At 32.2% G+C, this 18478-nt stretch overlaps 1 long non-coding RNA gene across 1 annotated transcript in view; it reads left to right on the top strand.

Annotated features, from left to right (window-relative positions):
- The first annotated feature begins 4417 nt into the window (after positions 1–4417).
- Positions 4418–18478, top strand: part of LOC148312234 (uncharacterized) — an 18775-nt gene continuing 4714 nt past the window's right edge. The window contains exons 1-2 of the long non-coding RNA XR_015839272.1: positions 4418–4555; positions 4625–4699. This is a non-coding gene — a long non-coding RNA (uncharacterized LOC148312234). The remainder of the gene's footprint in view (positions 4556–4624; positions 4700–18478) is intronic.

Below are 18478 nucleotides of genomic sequence, written 5' to 3'. Positions count from 1 at the left end.
CATCAAATGACAAAATGAAGTATAAAAGAGCTATTCATAAATTAATAATAGAAGTGGATAGATCAGAAATACATCACACCATATGGTTAGTTCGTATTTGATTGCTTGTCATAAACAATTTTCTTTGATAAGTTTTATAAATTAGCATGGTAAAGTGTGCCCTCGGCTCGGGAAAACTCAGTGAGGGCATTATATTAAAGTAAATTATAATTTTGTGTACGAGGAAAATATTTAAATATATCGAATTAAATTTCCTGTTTAAAAATGTCTTTAACTTCGATGTGTTTCGATCGCTCACTCCTTTCAACAACGTCATATATCAAAAACTAGATTTTTCAGGAGATAGTGTTTAAAGTTTAAGAATATAATGAAATGTAATAAAAATAAATATCAAGCCACTTATTGAACTTTTTACTGTGCAAAAGATCTTTTTAGGTAAAACCTGAAGGTTTTTTCTCCATTTGACAAATGTTTAGTTTGTTTAAAAAAAATAATTAAACAACACCTTTTCTTCAAAATGCAAAAACAGCACTTTATGCCCTGTAGGGGGTAAAATTAAGTTTAAAATATGCCGGTTTTGCTGGGATATAGTACATTTTCTGGGCATTCCGAAAACATGCACAACTGAAAATTGTCGATTTTTGAAGTACGACGTTGTTGAAAGGAGTGAGCGATATGTGAAATATTAAAATAAGTTTGGATAACGCTGGACCTAAGACACAAGCTGAGAATCTCCCCGCACAGATCGCTTCGTACCCTACCAGGAGAGCAGCGCAGCGTCGAGCTCTGAGGAAAAATGAATAAAAAACAATATTTAAATGCCGAGATTGGCCACACGACATTGCACATTAATGCACCAACGCGTGCGATGAGATGAGATGCATCCTTCTACTAACAATATTAAAGCAACCAAGATTAAAAACCTGAAGTGTTAGATAAAAAAATATACATACACTCGGCATTTTTTCGGGATATGGAATCCAATATTCTTATCGTTTTCTATTTTCGTGTTAGATTTGAAGGTCTCTGTATTTTTATCCTTCCATCTCTTTGGTAGTCAATGTTCAAATAACACTCAGATGGTGTTATATTGTTAACATGGTAAAGAGGCAGTGTTATTAAATATTCAAAATATCCCAAGCAAGTTTCGCAGCCACCCCTTTTTGTTAAACATTTCTCAAATTTAATGGTACGATGTAAACATGCGTAAAACCCTAAAACTACTAGTAAATCAGAAAATACGTGGATCCAACGTAAAACACTTAGCTTAGCTCTTACGAGCGTCATAGGCTGTTAACAGGTATTTGAATAAAAAAAAACTAACTAACTAACCATCACGCCGCTTCCCCGCAGGAGTAGACAGAGAGAATAGAACGCCATACCATTCTGTCTTTGCAAACATTCTTCGCCTCTTCCACGTTAATGCATCTCCTCATACATACCCGCCGATTGTTACGACTCCTAACCTTACCGCTTTCAAGTGTTTGGCATACCCGATCGTCCCGATCGAAACGAATGTTTGTGTATTAATTTAAAGTTTAAAGTTTATGTATTAATTTTAAATCAAACACAGATGTTTTGAGTCTACGTTGTATTTTATTAACAAAAACACATAAAAAAATATATTGTGACAATTGTTTCGCCTTGTTAGGGCATTCGTTTGATAATGCCCTAACAAGGCGAAACAATTGTGAAAATATAATTTTTTATGTGTTTTTGTTAATAAAATACAACTTAGTAGACTCAAAAAATCTGTGTTTGATTTAAAATTAATACGTAAAAAAAATGTAATAAGATGATTGCATTCCTAGTATTATACACTTACATATGCATCATTGACTGTACACAATATGTATTCGTTTACGTGTACAAAGGTAGAGGTACTAAGGAAGATAAAGCTACCATAATCAATAAGAGGATGCCACCCTAGTGAATAAAACCAATAGTTTAAGGTGCGTGATAAATACTACCCTCTAAGGAAACACTCTACCGAATACACCCCTCGTATTCTCCTACATCGTATGTAAAATAAGACTTGCAACGAATGATATGTCGAGACACAATACATTTTCATTTGATAGAAAACAGTTGTTTCCGTGTAAATCGCTCACTCCTTTCAAGAACATCATAAATCAAAAAACTTGATTTTTCAGGAGAACATTTTTAATGTTTTGTAATATAATTCAATGCATTAAAAATAAATATCAAGCCACTTCTTGAATTTTTTACTATGCAACAGATCTTTTTAGGTAAAACCCGAAGTTTTTTTCTCAATTTGAAAAAATATTAAGTTTATTAAAAAAATAATTAAACAATACCTTTTCTTCAAAATGCAAAAACAACACTTTCTGCCCTGTAGCGGGTATATATTAAGTTTAAAATATGCCTCTTTTGCTGGGATATACAGTACATTTTCTATACATTCCGAAAACACGCACAACTGGAAATTGACGATTTTTGATTTATGACGTTCTTGAAAGGAATGAGCGAAACGGCTAACCAATAAAACAAGATCTATCTAAAAACAAATACAAATAGAGACAATATTGGAAATAAAATAGTTGTGTAGGTCACTTTAGAATAATTATAATTCATTCGAACCGTTATCCGCACCCCAATGGTACATAGGGCTCTGCATCATATAAACGCAGTATTATCTTGATCGTTAACACACGAAGGAAAGGTGATCAGCCCTCCGCTTCCGGTACCAGTCCAAGGTAATATTGAATAAATATAAGAGTGAAAAAATCACTTACATTTATTTGACCCTACTATGGGAATCGAACCTGGGGCCTCCAGAACGGTAGCCGAGCGCGCTGACCATTTGTCCACCTCCGTAGTGTAATGGTCATGGAATAGTTATAAAGTTAGTGTTTTATTCCTATAAAAGAAAAATGATTTAGAGCTGCAGTCGTATAATTTGGGGTGTTTTAATTGTTTTATTAATTAAAATTCAATTTCATAACACAATCTGGGAGGAGGAAATTTAGAAGACTTTAAAAGGATTTTCTCCAGATAAAAATTCTATATAGTCTAAAGTAGCTTAAATTTATTCAAAATAAACAGTTTCAATTTTCTTTGAAACCATTATATTTCGGAGTCAAACAATTACTATTTATAAACAAATTATCTAATTTTCTTAACTAGAACTATATTATTTGGGATTTATAATTCTTACTTGTATCTATTAAACAAAGCAATATTTTATAGACAGATATTTTAAATTAAATATTTTTCATATTTACGCTCATACCTTTTATGTCTGTTATCGTGCTTTTTACAATTGCAGCAATTTACTGTTAAAGGCAAATAATATGTTTTATCGATATAAAAAAATAATAAATAACTGAAATGAATTATGGTATTAAATGATTTTTTAAATATTGAATCGTAAATTCTACTATCGCAAACATTTGAATATGTATCATCGCTCTTTTGTCTAACTCGTAAAATGTGTTTTTTTTTTCACCTTTATTACTATTTATAATCTAAAATGCAAACTGTGAAGAAAAATCATTGTTAATTTTTTTTCAATAATATGTTTGAAAAAATAAATTTAAATTTATTAACTGAAATTTTTAATAATGTACAAAAAATCTTCAAATAAAATTTCGTCGCTTCATTTTACACAGTTTAATATATATGATTTTTACTTATATGTATGTAGTTGTCGTGTCATATAAAGTCTTATTAATAGCTTTGTACCGATGTCATGTAACTATATACATAATAAAATATGTTTGAGCTTAAAGCACGAATATTTCCCGGAGTAGCAATGTTTACGATAAAGTAGGGAATCGAGTGGTCATATAAATATCAATTAGGGTGTTTGAATTAAGTCCCAAGGGTAGCGTAGAAGCCGGAGGAAACTCACGAAGATCAACCCTTTCCATGCAATAAGTCAAAAGTCCAAGGAAAAATAAACTACCGAAGCATTACTATGTATTTGCCAGTAAATTACAGCATGCACGGGCACCACACGGTGAAGGTTGGTTAAAACGTGGATTTGCAAACATTCCGACTTTTATTATTGAGTATATGTATATACATATATATATATATATATATATATATATATATATATATATATATATATATATATATATATATATATATATATATATATATATATATATATGTATACTTTACTTTACTTTAAGACTACAGCAATTCAAGAGAAAACAGAAGTCGAAAACTCTAAGACCAAAAATAAAATATGATAATCAAAATACATAGTTTTTAGTGAATTACTCACAAGTATATATTTTGTAAGTACCTTCATAATTTCCTTTAAAAAATGTTTAACCTTAAGACTTATTAGGTAATAAATACAAATGATTTTTTTATTCAGAAATTACATTAGGTACTTATTAGAAACGAGAAAATAGGAATCGAACAAATGGAATATTTCGAAAAAGATTCATTTCATTTTTGTTTTGACTTTGGCACTCACTGAGTAAATTTTTACAGTAAATTTATATTTTTAAATAAAAAAATTATTTTTAAAAAGTTTTATATAATGAGTATCTGATATAAAAAAATATTTAAAAATAAAGTGAGTAAAAGTAACCAAAAGCGAGTTATTGTGGTAGCTTCCAAATAATTATTTTGTCATTTATTTCAGAAAAAAGGGGAAATGAAATAAAATGGTAACTTCAAATTAAGGTTCGAAGTATTTTTGAAGGACGGATATTTAAAGGTAGGTGACATTTAACATTAAAAAAATCCATTCATAATGTGACTGCTTATAGATTTTAAAGACCCAAAATTATATTTGATAGCTGGTAAAGCTTAATTAAGATTTCAAACAGGTCAATATATTTTAAAACAAATACAATACGGAATGATTGTGAAAATATTTAATCGAAAATAAAACCAACCCACAGAACGTAATTAAAATGTAATGAATTTTAAAATTTCTTTGACGTTTCATTTTCCGTCTTCTCCATGTAACGATGTTAAAATTAAAGATATTCGTGAAAAATTACTCCAAAAATTGCATTGATATATATATATATATATATATATATATATATATATATATATATATATATATATATATATATATATCGTGACAGAGAAACCATTTCCAATCAGCTATATAAAAAAGGATCATTTCATTTTATTAATTGAAATTTATTTACCATAAAATAATATAGAATAAAATACTCTGTGTAAATTTCAAAAAACATAATGTAATATTTCCTCTAAAATTTCCATACCGGGGTTATATAAGTTTTGATCGTGAAATAAATAAATTTCTTTGAAGTGAAGAGAACAGCTAGAGTAATTAATTGAAATCCTGTCATTTTCATAGTAAATTCCAGAAATTCAAAGTGATCTATATTATTATTCCTCCTTGATCTTATTTTACCATCGTCACCCAACCGGTGAGTAACTATCACCTCCTCCCGAAAATTCCGCGAGGGTACGCAGATGATGCCAGCCATCGTGATCGATTACTCCGTCGAGGGTCTTAAACTACCTATCGATAGGCTGTATAAGTACTTCAAATACACGATCCTCAAAATAAATGTTTCTGAAACATACGTGTAGTGTTATGATTCATTACTAGATGCCTATCAACTCTTGGTTGAATAACCAGCTCATCGAAAGGACCGAGAGTTTTGAGTGTACATAGAAAATGGAAAACGAATATTTCACCTTGCAAGAATCCATAACAGCCATATACACCTGACTTTAAAAATGTGTCTGCGATGAATTTCTCGTATGTGGTGGTTTGGCTTCGCGGGTATCGGAGGAAACAAGATAATTCCATCTAGTATCTTCACGAAGGCTTAAATGGCCTTTGATTAGAAGGCTCTCATGCGGTTTGAAATAAATGTTTTGAAAATGTCATATGTTGTGCAACTCCTCGTGCCTAAAAACCCTAGACATTGAATAGCCAGTTCATTGGGAGAGTTGAGGGTTTCAGGTACTTAACAGTATACATAGCAGAAAATGGCAGCCTTAGAAAAACTGAGTGCATTTAAAGCTTGCGTGCAGCGCAACAGTATGAAGGCTGTCTGGAGATTGAATTTGTACCAAACAAAATGCCACCTATATTATCCCTGCATTACTCCCATTTTCTTATACGGCTATGAGACATGGAATATAACAAGAACCCAGAGTATTCGTATACTCAGCATCCCATGGTCTCAACTGTCGTGAAGAAAAGGCAATTTAGATGTCAAAACCATGTATTCTGCATGCCCCCGAGAGTTTAAATAAAGCTTGATTCTGTTCCAAGAGGCGTCAGGAGATCTACTGCTGACAATTCGTGGCAGTTTTCGTCTTAACCTTGGGACGTGGACCTAATTTGGGAGGATGTAAAGGAGATAGCAGCTGACACAAGAGATTAAACTCCATGTGGTGATATATGATATGGATTAATGAAATTAATGAAAGAAGCTGTGTATCCTTATTATCTTCAGTTTGCTACAGAGATAAAGAACGTGACGTGAATAAATTAGCTTCTAACAATAAGAATTTACCCTGTCTGGCAGCGAGTGTGATTCTTCTTTCAGTGATGGAAAAGGTTCGAAAACTTAAGAAGAAGGACAACTAGAGGACGAGGAGAGCTAACTCCAACAGTCTACAAAGACGATAAGTTGGGATGGAGCCAGGAAGAATAATAATAAGGATGCATTATGAAATTTACATTATTCTTTCATATTTCATTTGTCCGTCTCCATAGTGTAATGATTATCAGGCTCGGCAATTGTTCTGGAGGTCCCGAGTTCGATTCTCAGAGAAGCGTCAAATAAATATATAATTGATTTTTTTACTCTAATGTTGATTCAATATTATCCTGGACTGGTACCTGAAGTGGAGGGCTGATCACCTTTTTTTCATGTATTGAAGATCAAAATAACACTGAGTTTGTATAATGCAGTGCCCTATGCACCATTGCCGTGTGGATAAGGGTTTGAAGAATGTAATACAATAGTGAGTCAATACGAATTATAAGATATAGTTAAAAAAAAAACACGCCTAGAGTGTCAGAAATGAAGACTCTAAAAAGCATATCAGGCAAGAGTCTTAATAAGAGTTGAATAATATATGCTAGGATCAGGGAAACATGCGAGATCGAAGATGTCGTTAGGTGGGGAAGGCAACGAAGGAGACAATAGTATGCACATGTGAGGAGAATGGAACCATCCAGACTCCCCCACATTGCACTGTACGGCCAACCCCATGGTAGACGACTCCCGGGCAGACCACCGAAGAGATGGGTCGATAGCTGGAATCGATATCGCAGGAGGCTAGCTAATCCCTCTTAAAAACAGGCCACAAGGCCTACAACAAGATGAAGAAGAAGAAGTTTAAAAAAAAACTATGTGGTGAGATTTAGTGAATGATATCATTTGGACGTAGCAATTTTTTTTTTTACTTTGTATTTTGATTTTGTGGATTGTAGCAAACAACCATCGATACCAACTTCGCCAGTCGACGATTAGATTATACTTGACGAATTGAATCCACTTCGGATAAATCATACATTTTTTTCTTCAGATACGGAAGAAGAATCTGGGCCGGTATGAAATTCATAAGCACGTTCTATAGTATATTAATAAAATTCCGACGATAAGGCGTGTCAAACGACGAAATTCGAATTTCACGTTGTTTGTCAAATAAATACGAAAAACCGAGAAAAGCCTAGATTGCAAAATATGTTTGTTCGCTTTACAAGAGCTTTGTGTACAAGCACGCTCCAAAATGACTGTTTAATTACGCTCAAAAATATTAAAGCGCCCTATGTAAGTAACAAAAAAAGCCCGGAAATTTTTATTAAATTTAATAAAAATTGTTCAAATAACAAGAAAACGAATTTGCCCTTAATAGTAGTAATCTAAATATAAATAGTAAATAAGGTTTTCATCGACAAAAGCTGGATTTAAAATATATTTGTTTTTATACATATATATATATATATATATATATATATATATATATATATATATATATATATATATATATATATATATATATATATATATATATATTTATAAATATATATATAAATATATATATATATATATATATATATATACATATATATAAATATACATATATATAAATATATATATATATATATATATATATATATATATATATATATATATATATATATATATATATATATATATATATATATATATATATATATATATATATATATATATATATATATATATATATATATATATATATATATGTATATATGTATATATATATATATATATATATATATATATATATATATATATATATATATATATATATATATATATATATATATATATATATATATATATATATATATATATATATATATATATATATATATATATATATATATATATATATATATATATATATATATATATATATATATATATATATATATTTATTTATATGACCGAATATTTTCATATACCATCGATTACAAAATTAAACATTCAGACGATTCTACATACTTATATGTGAATCTAAGATATCAATATTAAAATATAAAAATCAGTTTAAATGTGTTTTTAATACATGTTATAAAATATTCTTGATACATGTCATTACGTTTATTAAGGCCCAGCATTCGTTAAGTCACAACTTAGTTTTCTCTGAATCCAGGTAACAATTTAAGCAATTGATTTTTTTCTTCTTAAAACACCGTTTTGGCATTGAAAGACAAAGTTTTTCTTCGAAATAATTACATGGTTTTGAAAAGTTATTGAATGGCAAACAGTTATAATTTTTTTCTTTGTGAATCTATGTTTATATTCATTCTAAAAAACAAACACGAAAATACAATATACATTATTCAAAAAAATCTGGCGTGAACAGCCATGTGACCTTTCTGGTGGTCTCCGGAGGAATGAATTTTGTGTTAGCAAATATCCCCTTAGGTTTGATTTGCATCAACATTGATCATGTTTTTCTTAAGAAGTCTAAAAAGGATTTCATGACGTTAAATTATTTTATTTATTGTTCGCCTCGGTAGTGTAATGGTCAGCACGCTCGCCTACCGTTCTGGAGGTGCTGGGTTCGATTCCCAGGGGGGGTAAAATAAATATAAGTGATTTTTTCACTGTAATATTTATTTAATATTACCCTGGACTGGTAGTACCTGAAGCGGAGGGCTGATCACCTTTCCTTCATGTGTAAACGATCAAGATAACACTGCGTATAATATGAAGCAGTGCCCTATGCACCATTTGGTGCGGATAAGGGTTTTTATATATTTTATATATTTATATTTATTGTTTCGGCATTAACTTTGTGGTAAGACATGTTACAATGATTGAAAAAACACTTGTTTTATACCATCTGAGTTTTATTAAAGACTATATGTTTCAGAAGTTAATCTTCCATCATTCAGGTCTGTATAATAACGACAGTTATATAACTATAGTTATTATACAGACCTAAATTATGGAAGTTTAACTTCTGAAACATGTAGTCTTTCATAAAACTCAAGTGGTATAAAACAAGTGTTTTCTTTAATCATTGTAACGTTAAATTATATTGTACGCGCGCTTGTGAAATACTCTGCCTTATCTTTATTCATTAAAAATTTAACTTTTGCTACGCAAATCCTGTAAAAGCAAATCAATCGTGTGATTTTTAGTCTGCAAACGAGAATTGACGATGTAGTTAGAGCACGAAAACTTTTATTGAATCAATTTCAATTGTTGGCAGACAAAAGTATTTCTCATCGAGAACATTTTGGAGTTTGAAAGTTTCTCGAAGGCGACTCAAGTTAGTTTCATCTCATTTTGTGAAATATTTATTACGTAAAACCTTTGTGTTGAAAATTTGACCCTTTTTAAGACTTTTGTTTTTCGTAGAAACAAACGTACAATGAATATATTGTATGCTGAATGTATTATTTCAGTATCATTTCCTTTAACACATTGCTTTAGATTGCTCGGTAATTCTCATTTTTTACTATTTTACAATCTCCTTGTTGTTAACGATAATAGAAGTGGAATTTCAAGGGTGCGTAACGTTTGTTAGGCACAAATCACAAATAAAACATAAGTATTATATTTTATCACGATTAGTTTCAGAAGCTATAAATGCTTCCATCAAGAAGTACAAATATAAACTCTTATCGTTTTATTTATACCTGTAGGTAGAATCATCTTTAGCTTCCAAAATTAGTCGAAACAAAATAAAATACTCGAGTGATAAAAAACAAGTATTTAATATATATATTATATTTACATCTGTGCATATAAAGTGTATTTAACTTGAGTATGTAAGTATTTTGGCTCAACACAGGCTTTGCCTAAAGAGCCAAAATACAGATAATTGATGTGTACATGTATATTTCATAAATAAATAAAATAAATAAAAAATAAGATAAACAAATTTATGAATCTCATGAGAAAAAGTTTTTTTCAAAATAGCATATTTAGCGTTTTGAGCTTGTGGCTTACAAGACAGTCGAAAGGCACGCCGTTTTTGAAGTGTGGCAAAAATTGTGCAAATTCAGCTCTTTATTTGCGTTCGCCTTATGACCATCTTTATATGTGATTTGAAAAATCACTTTTGTGTCTCGGAATATCGGCACACGAGATGGAGCCGAGGGCTCAGAAATAGGATGGATTCTGAACAAGATTAAGTACATTTTTCGGAGGAAATTACAAGCATAAATATGTTCGCGTCGGGGTGTGTGGGGCTGTTTCGTATCGATCTCTAGCTCTCTACTCTCGTAAACATTTTTGCGGGTTGTTTTGAAAGAGAAACCGGAAAGAAGGGTTGATTTGAAGGTGGATAAAGGGAACCGTGTAATGGAGAAGGGAGCCTGTCTATGGGCTAAGTAATGTGGAAAATTTCAACAACGCAAACATATGCGAAAGTGCGATAGTCGTAAAAAGGAATGAAAAAGGAACGAATAGGAATATGCATAACATAAATCATTTTCAAACAGGAGCTAATTTGATATAACAGCATTACAGCATGCATTCTTTATCTTTTTCTTCTCCTAACACTTACCCACTACCCAGTGGTGGATAGCGCACCGAATAGTATCGACGCAGTGTTATCTTGATCGTTAATTGCAAGAAAGCAAGCTAATCGGATGTGCGCTTCTTGTACAAGTCTAGAGTGTTCTTTTTTTAACCCTTATCTGCACCAATGGTACATAGAGCACTGCATCATATAAACGCAATCATATCTTGATCGTTAATATATGGAGGAAAGGTGATCAGCGTCTGGCACCAGTCCAGGGTAATATTGAATTAATTTTAGAGTAAAAAAATCTCTTATATTTATTTGACCCTCCCCCCTAGGTATCGAACCCGGGACCCCCAGTACGGTAGCTGAGCGTGCTGCCATTACACTACGGAGGTCTAGAATATTATCCTGTTAATAATATTAATTAATCAAATATGATAGTCGCAATCATTTCGAATTATTTTGACCCCCCCTGGGAATCGAACTTGGGACCTTAGCGATTATCGCTGAACTACGAAGGCGGATAAATCTTTTACTTCACAATACATGTGGTATATTGTGAAAGAAAAGAAAAATTGTAATTGTTGGCATAATATAAAAAGGAAGTAAGGTATCTAGCAAAATTTCCCTGTGATGTATTCTGTCGGATCGAAAAGTTTTGTGACAAAAACATTTCCTTGTACCCCCGCGAATGCGGTTTCGTCCGATGACCTTTTTATATATTGTAAAAAATAAAGCATTTATTTTTAAAATATAAAAAACACCGGTAACCAGGCACTTTAATGTAACAATTATTTAAAAAAAAAACTATTTAACGTAATACAGTCAAACAACTGCGCGATCGATTCCGATATTTTTAAGCAGTCATATAATCTTTTACATTATTTTTGACATTACAACATAGATAAAGAAGAATATGGAAGTATGTAGTAGTACTGTCATAGGCTGATTTAAGTGATCAATTCTGCCCATGATTGACAACTACACTACTCAAATTCTTGAAACTTTTAGATAAATTGATAAAACTCGAAACACAGTATGCGAAAGTTCACTAGAGACATCTATAGTGGGATGATGAAAGATTTTGTTAAGCAGAGACTCTTTAATTTGTATGTGAGGTCTGGATCATTTTTCTTCATCTATGTTGAGATATCAGATATAATGTAAAAAATAACTCCTAATTGAAGATAATCCAGATTTGTGAATAAGTATTTGGACACACTCAACATGTTGGAAATTCATAAATCGTCCATCTTCAGTATTCACGCTTACTCAAATTTGTTCAAAAAATGATGAAATTAGTTGAAAGTCGACATGAGCTTATTATTTTTTCCCCTTTATTATTTTGTACATCTGTAATGCAAATTTCTTGATTGGCACAGTAGCTAGGTAGGTACTTATATAATAATAATTATTGATAATATTATGGACCCCAGTACGGGAACAAGCAATGTCCCTACCTCTCTTTATAAATGCCGCGGGTGAGACCCAAATTATCATCCTCAGGTATCTATACCGTCTAAGTGGCTTAAATTTCACAGCGGTGGGCTTCCAGAATTCAACAATTTAACATTTATTTTTCAGTTAATATGTAATTTATTTATCACCGGATTATACACCCGACGGATGATACATAAAAAAATAAATATATATTTTGACATCTAAACACAGATGAAGAAGAATACAGCAATCTGGGTATTTTCAGGGCTTATGTCAAAGGCTGGTTGCGTGATCAATTTACATACGTGCAATATATACCACTCTACCCATGATTGACAACCACACTACTCTAATACACTACACTAATTTTCGGAACTCCTAGATAGAGCAATCTCATAACAGAGTACATGATTTACAACAGCCACCTATGTTAGATTGAGAATAGCTTTTATTTAGTAGAGACCTTTTATTTGTATGTACGATCCGAACGCCGGATTATTTTTACATGCTTGGAAACGCCTGAATTAATTAATAATCTGACCTTAATTAATTTAATTCACAAAGTTGAAAAACCCAGATTTTGTATTTGTATTTATTATAAGTTTTTGGATACACTCAAAATGATGTGAATATTATATGTGTTTAAACTTGAGATGAAACATCTATAGTTTATATGCGAAAGAAGGTGTTAGTTCAAGTATTTCGGGTCTTACGACCTGGCATTTGGCTGGCTTCCGTGATCACTTGATACTCTTGTGTAACGTTCACCATTTTGCCCATTATTGAACATCCATAATACATTAACTTTTGATAGTTACATATATGCAATGCAAATGGTTTCCATTGACGTGTCAGTTCTTAATTCATAGATATGTAAATGTGGCTGTTAGCGGTGCCATCGGTTACATTGCATTGCTAGTGAAATAAAATTCAATTGGAGTAAACTATAAGTTTAATATTTGTCCGCCTCCGTAGTGTAATGGTCAGCACGCTCGGCTACCGTTCTGGAGGTCCCGGGTTCGATTCCCAGGGGGGTCAAATAAATATTAGTGATTTTTGCACTGTAATATTTATTCAATATTACCCTGGACTGGTACCTGAAGCGGAGGGCTGATCACCTTTCCTTCATGTGTAAACGATCAAGATAACACTGCGTTTATATGACGCAGTGCCCTATGCACCATTGGGGTGCGGATAAGGGTTTTATTATTATTATTATTAATATTTAACACTCGAAGAAAGTTTAACAGCTAATGAACGATATATATCAATATTTTTGTGTATTACTTAATATGAACCTACTAGCAGCGGAAGCTAAACTGGCAGTACACAACGGAGTCCTGGTTCCAACTCTAATGTATGGAAGTAAACATGGAGTTGGCAAAAGAAGGATGAAAGTAGACTGAATGCAGTCGAAATTCGATCTCTCAGAAGAATGTGCGGCAAAACGATGTGTGATAGATGTTCGAATAGTGAAATAAGGAAGGAATGCAAAGCTGAGATAAGCACTATCGATAAAATTTAGAAAGGTGTGTTGAGATGGTTTGAACATGAAGAACGAATGAGTGAGGAAAGAACGATAAAACAAATGTATGAGGCGAATGTAATTGGAGAAAGGAGCAGAGGAAGGCCGAGAAAAACATGGTACGATCGGGTATATCAAATATTTGAAATTGGTCAGGTTAGGAGTCGTAATAACCGGCGGGTATGTACGAGGAGATGCATGAACGTGGAAGAGGCGAAGAATGTTTGCAAAGACAGAGTGGTGTGGCGTGATGGTTAGTTAGTTAGTTAGTTAGTTACTTAATATAAACACAGTATTCTTAATTGTTTTTTTTTATTTATATTCAATTGTAAGAGGCCCTTGTGCCGTATAAGTAATTAAATAAAACACCATTTTGAGTGTGTCCAAATACTTGTTCAAAAAATCTGGATTATCTCCATTACAGGAGTTGTTTTCATATTATTTTTTGACATCTCATCAATGGTGAATCTCGTCAGCCCCGTAAATAGATTGTTTCACATTCCTATACACAGGACCAACCTGCCGATGGTTATGCCTGTAGAAAGAGCTACCGCTATGTTGAACAATATCTCATTGGATATTTATCTGTTTTCCGAAGCGGGATTATTCTACACCTTTAGCAACAGTATGCTTGCTTATTTTCTATTTTTGTTAATGTATACGATTTAAATTTAAGTTTGTAATGTGTATATTAACTAGAAATAAATAAATTGAATTGAATTTAATTGATATTGAAAAATGCCCAGACTTCCATATTCTTCTTCATCTTTGATGAGATGTCGAAATATATATAATAATAATAATAATAAGAAATAAATAAAATATGAAAATGCCTTTATTTTCACTGACTCGGCGGTGAAATGTCGGAGCCCTCTCTCTTTTGAATGGGGTAGGATGGATGAAATAAATGTATGAATAATTCAAATGGGGAGAAGCATAATCAGAGATGGCGAGTGTAAACAGACCATCGACACCTGACGACTTCCGGCCTGCTAGTCATGAATTCTGGATTCGAATTATGACGGCGGGCCTTCTGGCTTATCATGTCCAAAACAACCCCGTATCCATTGTGCGTTTTCGAAAATTTGCAATTCTCAAGTAGGTACATATCGTGGGTATACTGGCAAAAAACATTAACATTGAAGCGGAGGGCTGATCACCTTTCGTTCATGTGTTAACTATCAAGATAACACTGCATTTATATGATTCAGTGCCCTATGCACCATTGGGGTGCGGATAAGTGTTTAAATGAAAAATAAAATTCCTGTTTGAACAATCCCTGTTATAAAAAGCTTTAAGCCTGAATAAAATACCCGCTATTGAACTTAAAGTTGATTTTACTTTTAAAACCACACATATATACGACATTTCAAAGTACTTAGCGTATTTTGCCAGTTTGAAGAACGTTGAAAACTTTATAATATGTATCATTAAGTCAAATTACATATTTTCGAGGGAACGTTTTTTGCCTGCACACCCACGATATATATACCTGCAATGAGATGATTTTTTTACACAATTATACGTGGATTGTGTTATTGTCAAATTGTGTACTTGTATAATTTTTTTAAGGAAGATATTTTTGGCAAAAATAGACCAAAAAAGCACCTCCTCTAAAGAAAATATGAATAAGAAAAGGAAAAAAAGAACTCGAATTTTCATACTCACAATTAAAAATAGACTACAGAGTTAAAACCGTGTAGGGATATATAATCTCCTACCAACTTTTAGCACCCCTACACCTATGTGTGTTCTCTTTTCTGTTTTTATTAATATATATTTCACCTTTTGGAAGATGTATACGAGTATGTACAATGTTCAAGGATCACGCGAGTTTGAAGTGACATCAAAGAAAATTTCAAAGTAATGTAGCAATATTGTTCTGATTTGTATCAAGTGTATAAAGTAATCACTTAAGCCAGACTACGATAGATTTTCAATGACTTCTTTATTTCATTCAAATAAAATTGCTTCCTCCTTGTGAAATATCTATATTCAATCTTACTATCCCTTACGGAATAAATTCAGTGTTTGGGTTTTCGGAAATTTGGAATTAAGCAAAATATTCTTCTTCAAACCTTTATCCACATGCGATGATGAATATCAACATTGCATCTTATAAACGAAGTTTTATTTTGATTGTTGTTAACACACAAGAAGGAAAGGTGATCAATCCTGCGTTTCAGGTACCAGTCCAGGGTAATATTGAATAAATATTACAGTGAAAAAATCAATTATATTTATTTAACCCCACCCCACTGGGAATCGAACCCGGGACCTCATATACGGTAACCGAGGGTGCTGACCATTACACCACGGAGGCGAAATATACGCAAAATATTTCCAAATAAAATTTATTTAAAAAACATATCGCTCACTTCTTTCAAGAACGTCATAAATAAAAAAACTTGTTTTTTCAGGATAACGTTTTTAAAGTTTAAAAATAATATATAATACAATTTATTAAAAATAAATATCAAGCCACTTATTGAACTTTTTACTGTACAACAGATCTTTTTAGATTAAACGTGAAGGTTTTTTTCCCCATTTGAAAAATAACTGGTTTATTTTTAAAATATAATTAAACAATACCTTTTCTTCAAAATGCAAGAACAACACTTTTTGAGCTGTAGTGGGTAAATATTAAGTTAAAAATATGCCTCTTTTGCTGGGATATAGTACATTTTCTGGGCATTCCGAAAACATGCACACTTGAAAATTGACGATTTTTGATTTATGACGTTCTTGAAAGGAGTGAACGATATAATTATATTATAATTTACCTGCTGTACATTGTAGTTCATCTCGGTATGGCGGTGGTTCAAAATGTATTCTGTGCTTTATATGAGTAATACATAAGCCCGTACGCAGCATTCTTAATGATTCCACGGTCAAACACTGCCCACATAAAACGCCGTTTCAGCCCCTAAATTGACCATATAGTAGTCAATACATTGGTTCCCTCACCCCTACGGTCTTCTAGCATATTTCTTGTACTGACTGCTATTAGAGGTTGACTGATAACGCTCATCCCCCCACATTAATATAGAAGATGGGGTGAATAAAATTTTTATGTACATGTATATGTGCAACGCACTACTAGGTGTAGCACGAGTTCTGTGGCCAGGGGTGTAAAAAGGGGTTAATTTCGAAGTCATAATCCTATCGGTCATTTTAGATAGCGCTGAATGGTACCGATATAGAAGCCTTTATTTAAGTGGAATAAGTCCTCTTTCGTTGAAAAATTAGTTAATTGTAATTTTCGTAAAATACAGTAAAACACTCCATAACGATGAGATAGGTACCGCGTTATCAGGGAATGTTATAAGTGGTTAATTTTTAAATTGTGTTTTTACATTTCAATCAGCGGAAAAGACTGAAATGAGTTATTCTAAATTAAAATACAATTTAAAAACATTTACCCCCTACAACGTTCCCATTGATAAACGCGGTACCTATCCCAGCGTTATATTTATACGACAGATTTTTGCTGAAAATGTCAACGCGTTTTTTTGTAAATTGAATAAATCCATTTCTAATAATCATAAGTACAACAACTTGCTTGGAAATTAAGATCATGAGTTCCAATGCAAACTCAAAAGAAGAAAAGAGAAGCCTAATAAAATATGTAATAAAGCATCCATTTATGTGATGCAAAAGTGGCAGAAAATTTATAAAACAGGATCAAAAAATGGCATCTAAGAATTCCGAGAAATATTTCGTACTTTCTATTGATCTAAAAAAGTCCCTTGCATACCCAAAATTGTCGGACTATAAGCAGAATATGTAAGTTCTTAATAAAGGTTTTCATAATTTTCATGACATTTGTATGCATGGGAGGAAACTGTAGAGGGGAGGAACTAGTCGTAGTAGCATGTTCTTGCTTGAAACATATTCGGAATTATACAAACCGAGACAATATTTTAGCATACAGTGACACGGATACCGGACAAAACCGAAATATAAAGCTCGCACTGATGTGGTAACAACAACAAACCCTTATCCGCACCCCAGTAGTGCATAGGGCACTGCATCATAGGGCAAATATTAAGTTAAAAATATGCTTCTTTTGCTGGGATATATGTAGAACATTTCCTGAGCATTCCGAAAACATGCACAACTGAAAATTGACGTTTTGGATTTATGACGTTCTTGAAAGGAGTGAGCGATATATAAAACTTGTCTATGTTAACCTATACAAACTTTCACGTTTTGTTTGTTTGAAAAATTCAGTTAGTAATAACAAGACATTTAAACTTTTTGTACCAGCTAATTCGAATTAGCTGTCGATATACGAACATTTATTTGAGTCATCTCGTGACGTCTGTGATCGCATAGTTTGGCGGCCAGCTTGACGCTAGATATAGATGACTCGACCCATCTTATAACATGAAGTGGAAACGGTCGTTAGTTAGGACTGTCTGTGTGCAAAACAATAATTTGCTGTAGAAGGCTGACGTGAGTAATGCGATTCATTTTTCAATGGGACCAATAACAGAGGGACCAAAATCATCTTTGTGAGGAAGGGTTGCTTTAATTATTAAACAAAAT

The sequence above is a fragment of the Brachycentrus maculatus genome, unplaced genomic scaffold (assembly GCF_059751285.1).
Source record: "Brachycentrus maculatus isolate JH-2025_06_01 unplaced genomic scaffold, ASM5975128v1 h1tg000048l, whole genome shotgun sequence".
Taxonomy (NCBI): Eukaryota; Metazoa; Arthropoda; class Insecta; order Trichoptera; family Brachycentridae; genus Brachycentrus; species Brachycentrus maculatus.
Note: the sequence above shows the minus strand (reverse complement) of the source record. Positions and strands in the feature narration are given on the sequence as shown.